This window comes from Nasonia vitripennis, chromosome 3 (assembly GCF_009193385.2).
Source record: "Nasonia vitripennis strain AsymCx chromosome 3, Nvit_psr_1.1, whole genome shotgun sequence".
Taxonomy (NCBI): Eukaryota; Metazoa; Arthropoda; class Insecta; order Hymenoptera; family Pteromalidae; genus Nasonia; species Nasonia vitripennis.
This window is the reverse complement of record NC_045759.1, coordinates 13,284,453-13,304,274: the sequence shown is the minus strand read 5'-3', so window position 1 is coordinate 13,304,274 and position 19,822 is coordinate 13,284,453. Positions and strand designations below refer to the sequence as shown.

The 19,822-nt window shown below is 48.4% G+C and overlaps 1 protein-coding gene across 15 annotated transcripts in view; it reads right to left on the bottom strand.

Annotated features, from left to right (window-relative positions):
* The window catches only part of LOC100116138 (prolyl 4-hydroxylase subunit alpha-1), a 192,769-nt gene that overhangs the window by 67,729 nt on the left and 105,218 nt on the right, over positions 1-19,822 (bottom strand). The gene's annotated exons all lie outside the window — the stretch shown is intronic.

Genomic DNA, 19,822 nt, shown 5'->3' with positions numbered 1-19,822 from the left:
GAGAGAGAGAGAGAGAGAGAGAGAGAGAGAGAGAGAGAGAGAGAGAGAGATTCGGGATTCGGAAGAGGTAAGTACTTCCATTTGGCTTTAGGTGACTTATCGAATATCGAGTTTTCTCAGATTTTCAATCTACTCGAATACGAGCGAGCAAGATCGCACAATTTTCTCCTCGTCGCAGTTTAGCAGAGTTCTATTTCCCCCGATCGATCAGCCTCATCTCGAAGTGTGAGGAAAAAAGAAGCGCATCGACTGCCTTAACGCGTACAGCCGCAACCTGCAGCACCGTACGAGAGAGAGAGAGAGAGAGAGAGAGAGAGAGAGAGAGAGAGAGAGAGAGAGAGTTTCGCGAAGCTTTCGACTTTGCGAAAGACAGTAGCGCGCCGACACATAAAAGCGCGCGACCGAGATTCACCGACGCGGGGGGATAAGCATCGGGCGGTCTATACCCAGAGAGAAAGAGAGAAAGAGCCGACCTCCGCGTACAGATGCGGACGTCCGATTTCGCGGTTAACGCGAGAGCGAAGAGCCTCTTCTTTCTCTATATAAGCATCGCCAGACTCACAGCAACTTGCCGTGAGATGCGGAAGATTGCGGTCTCGGAATGACGAGCCGCTGCAGCGCGCGGAGATGAGTCTGCGGGTCATCGAGAGAGAGTCGTTTTTCGATCGACCGAGCACGATTAGCGAGACGGAGTGTGTATTTTAATCGCGGCGGTGTGAAAGTTTGTTTGTAATCGATTGGAAAGACGACGAGGGGGTCTATTCAACTGCGACGGCTGTGTACAGCCAGTAGTATAGAATATTATTGTATCTCTATAATCTTTCCAACGCACCTCCTTTTAAATAACAAAAACATGTGCAATAAGCGCAAACAAAATTGAAAAACTGCGCGCGAGCGAGCGAAATCAAATCCGCGCGCTAGCAAAAGTAACTCTCATTTAAATGAAGTTTACCACTAGTTTAATTGCACGGAGCTTAATTCAGCGTCTCCCTTACCCCCTAACCCGCGCCTTTTAATTATTCGCCTCGCTCTCGCAGCGTACGCAATGTTCTATAATTAAGTGCGCGGCAAAATGCCTCGAAGTTGAGCTTTGAATCCAAAGTTCAGGATGGGAGAAAAAATAAGAAGAAGAGGGCGAGAGTTACGCTTTCTCGAGTTCACCGCTGCTGTCCGGCTAGATGCGGCGTTTACTTATGCTCGGGATGTAAATGAGAGGAAAAGAAGGCGCAAAAGTTGACGGCGCGCGGCTGTCGTGTGCGCTCAAGAGAGCGAGATGGAAAAAAGCTCGAAGAGAGATCTCTACTACGGGGGCTGATGCGCGCGATCGCCGAGTCAAGTTGGCAGTTGGATTGAGTTGGGAGAGAGAGAGAGAGAGAGAGAGAGAGAGAGAGAGAAAGCTGCTGCTGCTGCTGCTCCGGGGAAGTTGGGAATTATCTGCTGGTGAGATGTGATTAGGAGTCTGCTTTATGCTAACCGGAATGAAGTTTATCGCTGCGGGAGCATCGATATTGTGCGGAGCTCGGCGATACTTATACCGAATTTGAGTTATTGAATCTGCTAAAGAATAAACCTCTCAGATAAGCAAGAATTGAATTTTTAAAGACCCAATCATCGACAAATCAAATTTTATTCCCAACTTGTCCAAGAACATTCTCTAGAGCTATATGAAAAAATTGCATACACACAGCGCTCAAAACCGCAGTCGATTAACCAAGTAAAGCCCCCGTAAACTGCAGCACACATCAGCGAAGAGAGCTACGATGAAGAAAGAGCATTTTCACGTAATTAAATTTGACACACAAAGCTTATCCGGCCGCAACCTCCGCGCGTCATTATACAACGGCTGCGCACCGACCAATACATAGCTCTCCGCGTCGTTACAAACCACGCGAGCCCATAATACAAGTCGGCGGGGAAAAAATTACGGCTTATCAAGTCTCTCGTTTATAAATCAGCCGCGCTGTGCGGAAAGTGATTCCCGGGACTAGGTATATGGGACGGAATAGGTCGCGCGCGAATGTAACAATTTAATATCAATTACACGGCCACTGGCGTGTGTGCGAGCGCGGGTCAATAGACGCCGAGCCCTGTTAATCTTATTGCCACTAGCCACGAATCGCTATTTTCCCGGCTGTGTCGCTGTACACAGATCGGGTTCGCGTCAAATGGACCATTTGGAAAATTGCCGGGCTGGGGATAATTAGCTGCTGCAAAGCTTGTGATTACGCAAAGACGCTTCGATAGCAAGCCGCGAGCACTACGATTTCATTTAACCCATTTCTATGGAACCCCCTTGATATTCGGAATATCCGCATACGGCGACAGTCCGTCCCTTCGTCGCCCGTATAGCCTTTGCGACCGGTCTGTATACACGGAAAAAAGCTCGTCGCATCCCGCGCAAGCCGATCGATCGCGATTGGCTTTTTCCCTCTGTGTATACCCCGGCGGGATTGATCGAGGAAGCTCCGCGCGTATACGCCTGCCGCGGCGGCAACAAAGGGCCTCCTTCAGTGCGATGAAATATTTTTTCCCGAGAGCGCCCCGAAACATATTTCCATCCACAGAATCGAAACCGATCGCGGCCGCGCACACGTTATATGTATGCTTGTATGGTAGCAGTGTATATATAGACGCGGACTAGAAGGACGAGGACGATCGGATTAATTTATTGAGCGAAACGCCGGGCCCTTTTGTTTCGCGCGGGGCTCTCTCGTGCGAGACGCCCGGGAGAGATATAGTGGCGGAGAGAATGTGTATATATGTGGATTATACTGGGCCGGCTTTGTTACTCGGGGGGAAAAATATTCCAGGGTTGTACATGCTGAGATTCAATTTGGATGAGTGAATAGTATGTGAATTGATGATGTTCCTTCTCGTGAACAATATACTTATATATACGTTTCTATACTTTCCTTCGCTCGATTCGTGTATAATTTCGCGGTCGACGCGCGCGACACTGCGCCGCATTGGAAAAGTTTAATAGCCACGCGAGCCGCACATCTCTTCCCGCAATCCCGGCACGCCGCAGACGCGATCTCCTCCTCCTATATAAGTGCATTGAAGAAACGCCGGTTCTCTATATACGCTGTACACAACGATCGATCGATTTATACACACAAACTACTCCGTGGCCAATAACTCATCCTCAAAAGAATCCGCGCGTCTACTGCACGAAAAAAAGCCCACGGCTAGATAAAGAATGGGACTATCGAGCGCGCGCTCTGCAACTAAATTTCAATTTTCCACTCGAAAATAAATTCCCCGAGTCGCTCGCGCAGCGCATATACACTGCACACACGCATGCGAGAGAGAGAGAGAGAGAGAGAGAGAGAGAGAGAGAGAGAGAAATTATAAACCTCGTGCGCGCAGCTGCACGCACTCGCTCTCTGCGCGAAAGAGACAAATCCGCCTGCACTTTTTCGTCGAAGCTCTACGCCCGCGCGCGCAACGATTTATCGAGATGGAACGGAAAACTCGACGCGAAAATGCACACACGCGAGCGAGAGAGAGAAAGAGAGAGAGAGAGAGAGAGAGAGAGAGAGAGAGAGAGAGTTGGCTCTCTGAGATTATTGATCGACCCTCGTTTTTGCGTTACACATATATAGTGAGAGAGAAAGGTTGCTCTCTCTCTCTCTCTCTCTCTCTCTCTCTCGCTCGTGTGTTATACGCGGGTATGTACGAGTTTTACGATTTTCTGGGATTCACCCCTCGATTTCGCCGTACAAGCTCGGACGACGGCCGGGTCGTTACAGTCTCGGAGTGAAAAATAAGCTGCGGCGGCCGACGCCGCGTGGCAGCCTTTGTCGCTCCTCTTCCTTTTATGGCTCATCGGCGCTGATCGATTTCGAGCTTTTCTTCGGAAAAGAGAGAGAAAGAGAGAGCTTTTTTATTCTTCGGAGAATGCTCGAAAGAGAGAGAGAGAGAGAGAGAGAGAGAGAGAGAGAGAGAGAGAGGAGAGTAAGCTCCGGTCGTGGGAAATCGGCTTCGATTGCAGTCCGCGCTGTACTCTTGAAGAGTGATTCATAGGTCGTGTATGCTGCCGATATACGCGAGCGGGAAGGTCACCGCGCGCGCAGTTTTGGGGAACGAGATTTTATGGGGTGATTAATAAGGCAGATATGTGTCTGTGTGTACTCGATGCGATATGGTCCCATGGATTTTCGGAATGTGCCGGACACGCGTGTACGTTGTTCGTTGCGCGTGTTATTTATCGATCGAGCTTGCATGACTCTCGGATTATTCGCTGCTTTTTGCACAAAGCCGCCTTGATTTTCACTCGACTATCGCTGTAATTATGTTAAAACTGCTATGATCAGGCGCATTGTTGTTACTAACAATACACAGCCAGGCTGTACAGCGAAGCTCCTCGAAAAGAAAAGCCATTTCTCCCGCAGGACTTCGTCGTCGTGTAAAACAAAACGCCGAGCTTCTGAAAGGCGACTTGTTATGGACGCGCCAGGGAACCGCAGCGAAATTTATACTCTCCTCCCCCCCCCCCCCCCGCAAAGAAGTGAAAAAAGGCTTCATATTCAGATGCTCTCGCCGCGATCGCAAACATCGTAAATATAATGCCCTTCCACGGCGATGACCCTAAAAGACACGAGCCGAAAATTAGTAAACAAAGGGAAAACTCCGGCTTTTCGCGAGCATGAGCGCAAAAAAAAGAGAGCAAATCTTTTTCACGTGCTCGCGCGTCTAGCGACCCTCGACAGAAGAGAGAGAGAGAGAGAGAGAGAGAGAGAGAGAGAGAGAGAGAGAGAGAGAGAGAGAGAGGGTGACGGTATAGCAGCAGCCGAGGGGTCGCCGCTACTGCAGGGGGTGAGAGTGTACGAGGGGCGAAGTAATGTTCGACAAGAGAGGCGAGATTAAGAGTCGGGAGAAGAAGAAGCCGCGCGGTGACGTGAGAATGAAATGTCGCGGAGAAGGGAATAAATAATCCGTCCGAGTGCTCGCTGCGAATTATATCGCAGTTTTTATGAGCAGCGGATTGAATGCTGAATTTACGACTTTGTTTCTCCTGCTCCTCCTCCTCCTCGTCGCTCGCGGGGATGCGGATATAACATTCTCTCTCTCTCTCTCTCTCTCTCTCTCTCTCTCTCTCTCTCTCTCTCTCTCTCTCTCTCTCTCACTCAGAGAGTGTGCGTTTCTCGAGCGTAGGATCCTAATGAATACTTTAGCAATTACTTCAGCGTGTGTCAGCGCACTCGCGCGTTTTGCGTCTAATTACTACTCCTACATAATGATCCCGCGGAAGACCTACCCGTCCTTAATTAAGACCCGCCATCACACCGCGTTGTAACTACACGTAGTCCTCTCTCGTTCAAAAAAAAGCTATACATACGTACACATCCACACACTCTATCTTTTCGCGAGAGAGAGGGAGAGAAAAAACTGGAGAAACTATTTCTCTCACTTCGCGCGCGAGCGACTCTAAAGGAGGAGCTTTTCCTTGGAAGCACGCGTGTATATTAGCTAGCGCCGCTACTTTGGCAGCTCGCCAAAAGCTGCACCTTCGGGATTATTCTTTTTCAAATTTCCCGCCGGCGCGCTAAATTAAAAAGAGGACTCCCTAGCGCGCATAGGTGTAAATTTAATTTCAGCGCGGCGTCTATAAAATTGGACGATGTCAAAGACCGGGAGCTTTTCATCTCCGGGGGACTGGCTGTACGAGATTTTCTTGAATATTAAATATTATTATGAGCAACGTGCGCGAGAGCTGAGTTGGATACTTTAAGAAGTTTGATGCGATATCGGGCGGAGAGCTTACGAGGCTGTATATATCGCGAGAGTGAAATTTTAATTCTGTGAAGTACGCTGCGCGGCGCCTGTTTACACCTCCTGTAACGACGTTCCGTTGCGTAATTGAATAGTTTGCTAGGTAATCTGCGTGGAATCTGGAAGCTTTCGAAAAACGTAATAAATCACGTTTTTCCGAAGCCAGAGAGCGAATCAAAAACAATTAGAAAAAAATCGCGCGCGCGGGAATCCTCTCCCGGTGTATACGCAACGCGCGCGCTCAGGCAAGACTTTCGTTTAATAAATCCCGGGAGAGCGTTTTCCATGCCGGCGAGTTAGTATAGCTATAGAGCGCGATATTCGCTCTTGAAATTCCGCGTCTTTCGAACAATTTTCAGAATTCGCGTACGTCCCTCTCTCTCTCTCTCTCTCTCTCTCTCTCTCTCTCTCTCTCTCTCTCGGCCTCGGCAAGAAGATTTTATTAACTCTTTTGCGCAGCTCTCGGGAAGGAGAGACGATGCTCGTGCTGCGTATACGATTTATGATAGGCATTACGTGCGTCGGAAATTGTTTTTGGGAATCTCGCTCGGATTCCCCTTTGTTGCTGTGCACTTATTTTTCCTCGGCATTTTTCTAAGCTGATTCGATAGAGCTCGCTTTTTTAACGCGGCGAATAAGAGTCTTTGGGTTTATTTGAGAATGATCTCGTTGTACGAGACACGGTTCTTATGTTTATAGAGACGCGATGCTTTGCTCGATTTTCATCCGACGGCGTAATTCCGTGTTAAACGTGTACTTACACATAAAACAGCTCTTCGTAGCTTGTCTGCGGAGTGATACATCCGTCGGACCGCGAGACTTGAAAATGTATAACTAACAAAGTTTCCACGCATTGTTTCGTCGAAATATAGCGAAGACTATATTCTCTCGTGTTGGACGTCTGTTTTACCGTACAAATAGCCCTATAACCGACTTTACGCGAAATAACCCTCCCCTAACAGTAAAAATGAACTTCAAGATGTTACAGTTCGTAAGAGGAAATTCGTCGGGGGAGTTGAATGAAGCCCGAGTTCGAGAGAAAAGTTGCGAACACAAGGTCCAAGTTTTTATATAGCGCATCGATGTCCGATAATTCAATTTTCTAAAAAGCTTTTTCGGATTTAGACGCGCGCCGAGAGAGAGAGAGAGAGAGAGAGAGAGAGAGAGAGAGAGAGAGAGAGAGAGAGAGAGAGATAGATAGGTCTTTATTTGCTAAGGCAAAAAAAAAATAATACAATTAAGGTCACATAGACTGAGTCGCTACAGTCTAACAAAATTATAAAATACAATATATACAAATATCGTCACATATAATCACATAAAAACATATTTGGTCACATATAATTATCACATAAAACTTTTCAAATATTACGTTGCACATTTATGGTTTGGTCATAGACCTATCTGTATTGCACATTGGAAATCTAAATTACGTAATACTGAATGAATTATTACGGCCTCAGGACCGAGTCTGACTAGATTAAAACTAGATTAAGGTTAAAAATCAAGCGCCAGAGGGCTCAGAGTCGTCAAGATTCCGTGGCCAGCAGGTGCCGCCGTAGTGCCCCCTTAAAGGAAGCGAGAGATGGCAGGTTTCGCAGAGTAGAAGGGAGAGAGTTCCAGAACCGAGCACCCTGGACCTGGAAGGCCCTAGCCCCGGTTTCAGTACTGACGGTAGGGATGCTCAGTTCCGGGGGAACTCTCCTACTGGAGGGTCTCGGCTCGTGTTTGCTGAAAAATGAGGCCAGATACGAGGGTTCACCGATCCGAATTACCTTGTAGAGTAGAATGGCCTCATAGTAGAGCCTTCTGGAATCGGTGCGAAGCCATTCTAGACGCCTCCGGTAGGGACTGATGTGTTCATCCCTCCCAACCCCGAAGATGAATCTCACACACGAATTGCTCAGTCTCTGTAACCGTATTCGTTGTTCGGTAGACGCGTCCAGGATAGTCACAGCACAGTAGTCGATGTGCGGTTGTATAAGTGTCTCAACTAGCCTTCTGCGGAGAGTCTCAGTGGTGCAGCCCCTGATAAACCGCAGGCTATACAGGGCTTTGTTGACTTTTTTCGTGATAGCATCCACCTGCGGTCTCCAAGTAAGTTTGCTATCCAGTACAACACCGAGACTCACGACCGTCTCACTGAATGGGACGATCACTCCGTCCGGCAACGGAACCCCAGGCATGTTCCATGATTTAATATCATTAACGTTCTTCATGGACCCGAAAAATATAGACTTAGTTTTGCCGGAGTTAAGTCGCAGACCGGAGCTCTCCGCCCAGTCCGAAACCAGCCGTGCCGCTTCAGCCAGTCGAGCCACGCCGTCCAGGAAGTTATCTTTGTTGGTGTGTAGATAGATCTGGAGGTCATCCGCGTAAAAAAGATGTTTAATTGCGTTGCCGTCGAGTATATTTTGCAGGTCGTTGACATAGAGGCTGAACAGCAAGGGTCCCAGGACAGAACCCTGTGGAACTCCCAGATTGGTTTCAAGCCACTCTGAAGTTCCGTTTTTATTCGAAATCACCATCTGAGATCGTCCCTGTAAATATGATTTAATCCACAGGAGAGCCGCCCTAGAGAACCCCAGCTGTCTCAGCTTAGATAGTAATTTGGAAGGTGAGATGGTGTCAAAGGCCTTGCTGAAGTCAAACAGCAGCATAAGCGTCACCTTCTTTTTGTCAATAGCCATGCGTACGTCGTCGGTCACTTTTAATAACGCAGTCTGCGTACTGTGGTGTTTTCTGAAACCGGCCTGGAAGGGGTCGAGTATATGATTTGTATTAAGATACTCCGTGATCTGGGTGTGTGCAATTTTCTCGAGTACCTTTGAGAGGAAGCAGAGCAATGCAATCGGACGAAAGTCCTTAACGTTTGAAGGAGCGCTGGTCTTTCTTAGCGCGATCAACTGTGCCTGCTTCCAGATTCTCGGAAAGATCCCCTGAGCGAAGGAGCAGTTAAATAGATTAAGAATAAATTCGCCAATAATTGGGAGGGCTTTGACGACCACCCCGCATGGAATACCATCGACACCCCTCGCTTGGGAGGAAAAATGTGATATAGCAAGGACGACGTCACTCATACTAACAGGGCTAAAAGTAAAGCCCTCCTCACCTGCAAGTAAAATAGTGTCCATTGCATTGTGTATATTTTCGAGGGGTGATACCGATACTCCCGCGAAGTGCTCGTTCAGCTCTCCCGGCGTAAAACCAAAAAACTCCTCCTCCTTACGCCCAGGCAGGAGGTCGAGATGACGCATTACCTTCCAGATATTTCTATTTTCATCAAGGGCGTCTAATAGTTGTTGGCGAAGGAAGGACTCACGCTCTTGAGCAGAACGCATGTCGACCTCGTATGTGAGTCGAAGGACCTCATCGAAAAGCTCCGCCCTCCCCGTGCGCTCGTAGCGCCTGAGTGTAGCATTGCGTTTATCCATGAGGAGCCTCAGTTCTGGTCCAGACCAAGGAGCATATTTCTTACGTGGGCAAACCATTTTCAAAGGCGCCAATTCATCAATTGCTAGTTTTATATTATTATTAAGAACGCATAAAGCGCCCTCCAGGTCTGTTTCAATGGAATTCATGGCTGTCCAGTCGCAACAAGACAAGACGTCTACTAGACTAGTTGTGTCAATGCACTTGTAATCCCGGTACGAGAAAGTGTCACTCGTAGGAGTGGGAGCGTAGATGTCTAGCGAGACATCTATGACACAATGCTTGCCGAAACTAGGCAGCCACTCATTCTTAGAGTCCAAGATCGTGTCGTTCTCATCGGTCATAATGAGGTCAATCCACGTGTGAGACGATGAGGTATGATGCGTGGGACCATGCTGGATGATCTGAAGAGATAACTCTTCGGACAGGCGCTTGATAGTAGCAGCGTCGTCCGAGTCGGATAATAAATCCGAGTTCAGATCACCCATTATGATCTTATGACTAAATTCGCCGCATAAGTCCCGCAATACATCAAGAAGGTCTGAGTCCTTTTGCATCGGAATTTTCGGGGGCCTGTAAATAACTCCGAGTAGTACCGGAGGTGAGTCGCCCCTTTGTACGCTACAAAAAAGATACTCTGGGATTCCAGGTTTTCCTAGACCCATAGTATCAGATGAAGCAAGCTTTTTGATTTTCAATCCATTGCGCACAAACAAGGCGACGCCACCTCCGTTTACATTTCGATCCTGCCTAATGATGGAAAATCCCCCGATGCTAACTAGGCTATCATCCACAATCGGACCCAGCCATGTCTCCGCAAAACCAAAGATGTCAAACGATGGGCGCTCTGCCAAAAAATTACGGACGATCCCAATGCGAGCCCTGAGCGAGTTCACATTGAGAAAGCCCGCTCTCAAACCACACGCAGCACCCGGCGCATTGTCAGAGGGCCTCCCGAGTCATATAGTGGGCGCAAGTGATGATGACGATGATGACGACTGTATGGATGTTAGTGCAGATGATACAGTCGTCAATGATGGCGACGATGTCGGCAGAGCTGCAGCCGACTTGCCTGACAGGTCCGACTCAGGTCCGTTACACGAAGTAGTGTCAGAGTTAACGTCCTTTTCAGTGACTGTCATGCGAATCTTCTGTCGTCGAGGTTGTTTCAAGCCGGCCTGACACGCCGTGAGAATGGCCTGCAAATCGGCAGCAGATGCGAACACGTGCGCGCGCTCACCCCCCCCCCCCCTACGCCTAGTCAGGAACCTGCCACCTGCGTGCCAGACATATTTGAAGCCCAGTCCCTGTGCAATGGGCCTCAAGTTTTTAAACTGCGAGAATTTTTCTTGGGACAGCATTTCATTTATAAAAACTTTATGCCCGGATAAGCAGGCAGCAGCCTCCGGGTCTAGAACACCGGGCTTGATATCGTTTGTGATCAGGTAGTTGTTTGCGAGCGCGCTTTTCGCTCGCATGACTTCCCTGACCAAGCCCGGGCTCGCAAGCCTGACCACGAGAGATGGCAGCACACCACGAGGAGTCGCCGGTTTTGTCGCGGTCGTGCCGTTTCTCTGAGCCCTATCTGGTCTACGCATGCGCAGTACTCGAGTATTGGCAATGTCGCTTTTCTTCAGGGCCGGAAGGACGGCTCCGAGCAGTGCAAAGGCAGCTACATCCGAGATTTTCTCGTCGAAATTATCATGTATTAGGCCATTTATAATGACCTCGCACCCCTCGGCTCCGTCCCTCTCCGACCCCGCGCCGCCGCCAGTGGGTGCCAACCGAGGAGGGGAGTATTTTCGTGCTCCCGCTACCTCGGTGGCTTCACGATTGGTGGTAACACTAGGACCCGAGGACAGCATCGGACCGCTGTCCGAAACCGGCGTCGAGCCCGTGTCATAGTCTTGGCGAGCACGATGAAGCCTTCCGAGTAGTTGTTGCGTTTGTCGCAACTCGTCCCTAAGAATACTATTTTCGTCCAGAAGCAGCTTGTTGGCGTCAAACAATCTATTAGACACACTGATGTTATCGGCTAGCTGGGTCTCAAGAGCAGAGATACGGGTATTCAATTCCTCCGTGCCGACTGTAGCACCCCCTTCTGCTAGGGCAGAGGAGATGCTATGTGGCACCGAACCCCTGCTCACGAGAGCCCTCAGCCCATCAAGCTGATCCTGGAGCATGTCAAAACGTTGAAAGAAAAGCTCCATCGTACTCACCGGAATTAAAATATTAGAGACACCCAAAAGGCTGGTGTCACCCAATGGCGCATCCTTTGCTCGAGTCTTCTGTGTGTTCACGGTGTCCTGTGCAGATGACTCGTCAGCCGACGCCGAAGTCAGCAAAGCCGGCGCCTGGATGTCAGTGACCCGCCCGGCAGAGGTATCGCAGCTCTGTAGGCTACTCTCTCGCTGTTCCTTCTTCGTGTTAGGACGGAGAGGGGGACTGGTTGTCGCGCAACTGCCGCTCCGAACACCTGACCGCGTATTTGCACACGGCGTCGACGCCGCAAGCCGCGTCTGGTGGTGGGGAGAGACGCGAGGTGTTGCCGATTTGGTTCGGAGCACTGGCCCGGTGCGAACGCTCACCTGAGATTTTCCAGGAGGCGGGGAAGGCTTCCTCCGTGCTGATTTGTCACTCTCCGGGGTGGACTTGGTTGCAGACGTCAACACGGCAGGAGTAGAGGTCTCTGGCGGAAGTGTCTCTAGCGTCTCCGTCTTCCGACAATTATTACACACCGCGTTCATCTTCTTGCTCGAACAGCGGGTATGGCACGGAAGACGGCAGGTCGGGCACGTACTTGTTGGTGGCTTGGAGTCGTCATTGCAGACTGAGCAAACCACTGGTGCCATTGCGGTATCCAATTGAATGATGTTCAAATTACGCGCCAGTCTTGACGTCACCACCAAGGAGCAGGGATGCCAACGGCCAAGATGGAAAGTCTGCCAGAATCCCGCCGAATTGCTCTGTTGCCCTCCTAACCTCTCCAGAACACTTCAACTTTTACACGGTCTCCCTGGCTCTTTTTTAAGGAGCCATGCAGTTATACTCCGGCACGTGGAGCCTGCGGGAGGCCAGATTTTCTAAAAATATACAGACTCACACGGAGTCAGTCAGAAAACAGGCGAAAACTAGTTTCGGAGATGGAGCGATCTGACACGCGTGCGAGACTCACCTGACAGAGAGAGAGAGAGAGAGAGAGAGAGAGAGAGAGAGAGAGAGAGAGAGAGAGAGAGACGTAACGCTGTTCGCTCGGAGATGATTCGGTTGATTGTTTAAAAGTCAATATCGCGGGAATCTCCAAAACACTTGGGCCGTTTATGCGCGTGATTCGATATTTTTAGATGAACAACCGAATCTAAGCGTATCAGCGCACAACTTGAAAATGCTTTTACATATACAAAGCAATGGTAATAGCGATGAAATTAAATGCGACTTATATTTAAAATTTGAATAAAAAACGTTATCAAAGGCATGAAAAAGAGAGAAGTACATCACGCGGAAAATGGCCCCGACTCGAGCAGGGAAATTTCATTACCGCCGATGATCCAGCGCTCAAAAGACACACAGCCCGAGCGCGAACAAAGAACAGCTGTACAGCAGCAGCAGCAAAGTAGCGCATAATCGGCGTAGCTACTCTCGCCACTCGCTCTCATAGCTATATATATATATATATATATATATATATACGTATACATAGCGCGACGGACAATCAAAATTCAGCGCCTACCACCGCGGCGCGAAATTTCGGGGCGCAAAGTGCGACGCTCCCCCGCCTTGCGCGTGAGAGAGAATTATGGAAATTCGAGGGGGCTTCCGCGCGCGCCGGCCGATTACAGCGGTAATTTGCCGGAATTTCCCGGGGCCGCTTTTATCAGAGTCCGTTATCTCTCGCTCTTTCCTTCCGCCAAAGCCGCCGCCTGCCCCTTTCACGCACGGACAAGCGCGTAGCACTAATCTCTTTTTATATTTTGCCGCCCGTATACGTATCCATACAGACTCTAATGGCTGCGAGAGCAACGAATGGCTTTTTGTTCGTTCCCTCGTCCCTTGCGCTTTGAATGCGTGCCTCCATATCGCTAATCTTCTTCCGCGCCAGAGCTGGGGAGCGAGTTGTCGAGCTCGTCTTTCATTTTTACGGCTTCTTTCGTTGTTTTCGCGTTTCTCTGTCTTTTTATTCCGCAGATCCAAGGGGAGGCAGTGACATCGCGTGGGCTTGTTTCGGGTTTTAATGGCGGAAGCGAGAGAGATTAATCTGCGCTCGTAATTTGACTGGCCGACGATTGTTGGCGAGAGCTTGCGGTCGTTCCCCTTTTTTGGCGCAAACTTTTGCGCCTGCTCGACAAATTTTTCCTCCGCGTGTGCATGCGACTCTATGCGTGTGTCCGATGTGATTAAACGGCTTTTTATTATCCAACGGGTGTGTTCGTTTTCTCGCGTATTCTCGTTCGCGTTTTACGCTGGCGATGAAATGCCGCGAATGCCAGGCATCCGAGAGTTATGACTTTCGACTTGAAATTCTTAGGATCTTGGGAAAAGACGCGTAAACGCGTTACTTTGAAATAAGCTTTCAGCTTGTTAACCTGTGCAGTGCTGGGCGGAAATATTCTTGGATACGATAGAGTTTCCGAGTCAGCCCGCCCGTTGCATTATGCAGATATTTTCAAAAAGCTCGAAAGCTCTAATTTTCAAAGCGCACGGCTTGTCTGAATTTCTCTCTAGCCATCAAAGACGTTCCAGTCTCATCTCGACATCGCATTCCACGACCTCATAATAATGCACCGGCGTCAATCAATCTGTATACTCTAAAGACGTGGAACTTTACTGACTCGTTTAGTGAAAAATTCATTTCGTCGCGTCTGCTGCAGCGCCAAACGAATTCCCGCGGTTCCTCGTCCACTTTCGGACTAACCGGCCTTATTAAGCGTCTTCTGGATTCGCCTTTTTCCCAGCTCCGGAATTTCCGCGCATGCGTCTCCGGGACTGGAAAAATTAGCTCCGCTTTATAACCGCTCCCGCGCGTAATTTAGCGCGCGATCAAATGAAGCGATCCATCGATCACGAGCTCGCGCAGTTTTACGAGAGAAGCTGGCTATAATTTTCTCATTCTTTCATGTGCGCAAGCGAGCAGCTCTGATTCACATTTTCCTCGCTCTTTTCGCCTTACTCTCGACTCTCTGTCTGTCTCGCCTTTCTCATATTTATTCATTTCGAGCTCTTTCAACTGCTATGGTATTACTCGCTGCCTCGTTCTGTTTATGCGTGACTTTTAAATGCGTCAATGATCGAAGGATGGTATGAAAATTTTATTGGTGCATGTGCGTGACAATAGCAAAAACAAATGAATGAATATTTGCCCGTTGTTTGATTGTATGGGACAAGACTACATTATGGTTCAAAAATAAACTGTGAAATCATTGTTGATCAGATATTATGACTTTATTGAAATCTCCTAGCGATCAGGTCCTTGTGTGACCTTCTCTCACAAGTTGTCGCCGAGAACTGACGCTCTACTCATTAAACTAAAACAAAGACGCTTTCCCGAGGACTACCGAAGGGACTCGAAGTAGTGCGCGCGCTCCTCTATATCTATAGCTATACACACGCAGGCATGTGTTCATACGAACGCCTCCCGCCACTCGACTCTCTGGCCTGGCAGTCACAGATCGGCCCTTTTAGCCTCTCCGCACTGAAAGTGACCCTCAAAATCCGCGGAGTAAAACTCCTAGAGGGGGGTCGTGGCAGTCTAGGAACAATTATAAAATCACTCCTAACCGTATTGGCCTGAGGCCACGAATCGCCTTGTCGATTCGCGCATATGAGAGCCAAATGACGGAGAAACGTTCGATAATACTACTAATAGGTAGAATATATTATTGATAAAGAATAAATACGTCGCACTTGCTTTTATCCCTAGCAGCCCTCGGTTACGTCCGGAACATTGATATTAATTGTGTATGGAATAATGTATTGTTCGATTGTTAATAATCACGCGAGTATAACACACTGAACTATACAAAAGAGAATCTCGTGCATTATAGGTAGTATATTATTCCGGCAAGTGAGCCCTTGTCAATAAATTCAAAGCCGCAGCCGCACTTGTAATCTATTCAATACGAATGAAATGCAGCCCTAAATAAAATTAATACGGATCATCTGCAATATATTCAGTGTACAATTGTGTATTACGGTTTATGTACATCGTGTATTTATTATGCAATGCTACGTGTATTATAATATCAATTTCGCCTATTATTGTGTATCCATCACTCAAACACACGCAAACGTAGTGCACATAATGCAATATTTTGGTTTACATATTAATCACGCACGTCAATTAAAAGTCACGCATCAAAAACAACCCCTAATTAAAATCTCCCCCCCCCCCCCCCCCCGAAAAAGAAGTATAAAAAACCCTTCCTCTACTCGCGTTTCATCCCCCTTCGCGCAGGCTTTTAATCTCCGATTGTCCCTAGCCTTCCTTCAGCCCCCGATATCAGTATTCATGGCTCGCGTTCCGATAGGCGCGCACCATCGGTGTCGGCTCTTTTCAGCGGCTCCGTTGCCGCGTAATGAGCATCTCTCGCCACGATATTTCAGAAAATACAAGCCTCGCACACGCTAACAGTGCGGTATTCTTTTTATTGCGCGAGGGCGAGAACTGCGAAAAGTGCCACTCGAGTAGGCAGCGCAGGCAATGATTGCGCTTGTAATCGCGAGCGGCTGTGCAGCGTGCAGAGCAGTGCTTTTTTGGGGAATTCATCGATTAGATTTGCTTTTGCGCTTTGAAGTCGAAGTATTTCGAGTTGAATTCGGGAGCCTGAATTCGGATTGTTAACGACCGAGCACACACTGTCGAAAAGCTCATTAGCGCTCGTTACAGCCGTGAGGAATGAAATCTATCGCTCAAATCCGATACTGCACGCATCTGTCTGCGTCAATTATACCCATTCGATTGTTACAGCACAGAACGCAGCGTCGAATGCCACAGCATCCCTCTTCAAAACGAAAATAGTCTATTCAAGCTTAGATTCGAAACGTGTATAGTATGTGCGCGCTCGTATACACGCACGCCATATGCGATCGAACAAACGAGCGCGTAGATGCGTCCAACCATTGTTGAGGGAAACAAACGTCTGTATTAAGGCCATAAAGTGATTAGTCCGCGGTCGCGTAGTTTTAAATATTTAAGCCGAGACTATCTATACATACTACACTTGCTGTATACGAGCGAGGTCGTGTCGCTTTCGATTTTTCAACGGACTTTATTGCTACGACCCTGATTAATTTTTTGCAGACATTATACGTATCAGATAGAGGGAGAAAGGAATCTGATGAGATCAGCGGAGCGATAGTGCGAGAGAAGGAAAAACTTCTGCATAAGGCAGAAAAGTCTGAGAAGTATTTTGTAGCGAGACTTTACATACGTTGATAAAGATTCTGCCCTTGTTTAAGTTGTATTTTTAGCATGAGCGACTTGTGGCGTGCATGTTTCCCGCATCTGCGGGGCCTGGCAGAGAGCGTTCACAACGTTCTCGAGTTTTCGCCAAGCGGTCCCTCGCTTTATTGCCTCACCGCAATAAAGCGATCCGCCGCGCGCGCGTTCGCTAATCCCCCAGACGAGGCAGTCCCCGGATTTTCGGCAGCCGAGCGGTCTGTCGCATATTGCACTTAGCAATAAAACGATCGGCCGCGCGCGCTCGATAATCTTCGGAATTCTCAAAAAAGCACGCGCGCCACTCATCCGCTAAAGTGCCCAAGCTATCCCTTCCCTTCGGGCCTCATGAGCGAGACCAACGTCTTCCCTCCGAGGCCTGAAGGGTGGCTTCGCTGGGGGCACTCAGCACTCTTGCTCGAACCAGAGACTTGCACAGACCTAGGCCCTCCTGCCTGTCCTGCGGTCTGCATTCTGCCGAGCCAAGCGAAGTTTGACATCAGTATTTCCAAGCTCTCTAAATAAATACAAAGTTCAACCGAACACACGTGTCCAATTTCTCCCTACCTCACCTCTACAAGCGCTTGCAGACTAAAAATTGGTGACCTCGACGTGATATTAAGGTGAAGGAAGTGATTGGACAATTTCTAAGTGTTTTGTGTACTTGCGTGTAGTCGAGTGTTTTTTAAAATGCCAGAAACCGGTGACGTGTCCGCTAATTCGACGCCCGTGGTGAATGTGCACGCGCCGCGGAATTTCCGCGCGCCACCTTTCCTTGAAAACAAAATCAAGGTTTGGTTCACGCTGTTGGAGGCGCAGTTCGTCACTGCGGGTATTACAGACGACAACATTAAGTATTGTAATACCATCTCGAGTTTGACGGAGAGGGCCATCAACCAGATGGAAGATGTCCTGACAGAGCCACCCGCTACGGACAAGTACACGGATTTCAAGACGAAAATGGTCGAGCGGTTCACGGAATCGGACGGCGCGCGAGTGCGGAAGTTATTAGAAGGAGAGCAGATAGGCGACCGTAAGCCATCAGAATTTTTCCGTGCCTTGAAAGCGCATGCCACCGCGAACACTTCGGAGGAGTTCATACTCGAACTGTGGAAAACGCGCCTGCCCTCGCAATTGCAGACAGTTATGGCGGCTTCCAGCGAGACAGCGGTAGATAAAATTCTGAAACTGTCCGACACGGTCCATGAGATAACTCCCAGTAAACAGGTCAACGCGGTCAATGATATGTCGGGATTATTCGAACAAATTCAGAAGTTGACCATTCAAGTGAACGCGTTAACGCAAGACCGAAGTCGCTCCCGCGCTAGAGGAGCATCTCGTGCGGCTCGCAGCCGACCGTCCACACCTGCATCGGCGCGCATCGAGCCGACGGAGTTGTGCTTCTATCACCGTCGCTTCAAGGAACGTGCAACGAAGTGCCGCAGTCCGTGTACCTGGTCGGGAAACGACGCGCGTCGTCAGTGAATGCGGCAAGCATTGACGGATTAGCGCATCGCCGCATCTACGTTGAGGACTCTAATTCGCGCAAGACATTCCTGGTTGATACCGGTGCCGATCTGTGTGTGTATCCACGATCGTGGCTTACGGACAAGCGGGAAAAGTGCGCGTACGAGTTGTTCGCCGCCAACGGTTCGACCATCGCGACTTACGGAAGTAGACTAAAGACTCAACAGCAGGTTCTAGAAGGCAGTGCTGGCATAGGCGGCACACCGATTTATCTACACTGAAAAAAACACAGCCGTTTCTGCTGTAGTTTTAACGAGTGTCACCATAGTAGCGACTTTTCAGTAAAAACAGCGAGTGGCCACTGGTAGTTTTGGCAGGTCTCGGCGAGCTGTCTCTATCTCTAGGATATATAGGTTATGTATCACCTTTTAAACCATCAAAAATCTTAAGAAAATAGTTTTTTTAATGAGTAATATGATTAATTAAATTAAAGTTATTAGTAATAATCATTATAAGAGAGAAAAATACCTTGAATAACAACCATCAACTTATTACCATCCCATTATCGCATGCAGAGTGAATATTAGCAAATAAGTTACATGAACATTTTTAATTTTGTTACTTATCAGTCCCATAATGGCCATTACTTTATATTTTATGATAATACTATCATTAGAAAAATTATTTTCTTAAGATTTTTGGTGTTTTAAAAGTTGATACATAACCTAACTATCCTCGAGATAGAGACAGCTCGCCGAGACCTGCCAAAACTACCAGTGGACACTCGCTGTTTTTACTGAAAAGTCGCTACTGTGACGCACTCGCTAAAACTACCGTGTTTTACAGTAGAAACGGCTGTGTTTTTTTCAGTGTACACTCGTGGCGCAGATTATGCGAGAGAAATCGAAAAGTGCCCGTGCGCCACTTGTCGTCGCTAGCCAGAGACTAGAGAGATATAGCCGAAAAGTTGCTGGTTTATCGCTAGCAGATCTGTTTTAAAAACACCAAGAACGCACGTGGAATTTCACAAACAAATAATCTCAACATTGATCGTAGACGCGTATTTAACACAAAAACATACAAAACAGCGAACATTTCCGACGTCCGCGTGTTCTTTTTGCGTACATCAATCACATTTGCGTGTGTTATAATCCAACGAGCGAAAAATTCGCGCTCTCGCCGTTCCGCACTTCAACGCGCAGAGCCGAGCCTCTCTCACCCCTGATGCATCGGCTATGGAAATTATTCACCCCATCCGTAACCGAATATTCTCCGCCAGCCCCGAGCGAAATTAACATTAGTTCAAAACAACTCCCCCTACTCTCGCTCGGAGAAAAAAGAGAAGAAATTCCCACTCGCAAAAAAAAACACGCGAATCGCCGGCTCCCAAGCGACGTGGGTATACGAGCGAATTGAAACGCAGTATACGCATCGAATCAGCGTAATTGAAAAACCATCGAACTCTCCCTCGTGATCTCGTACGCGCGTCAACTGTCAAATTCCGCGACAGAAGGAGCAACGCGCGCGCGGCTTCATATCTCGAGGGGCCACGGGAAAGTGCGTCGAGCTTCGGGATTTGATCCAAACTTCGGGCGAGCAACGTTTTTTCTCGCGGTGTAGGGAGTTTTGATGTGAAATTACCGACACTTTTGTTTACAGCGTGTGAGAGTTATTTTCGACTCGGCGAGAGTGTGGAAGTGTTTTTGGAGTGGG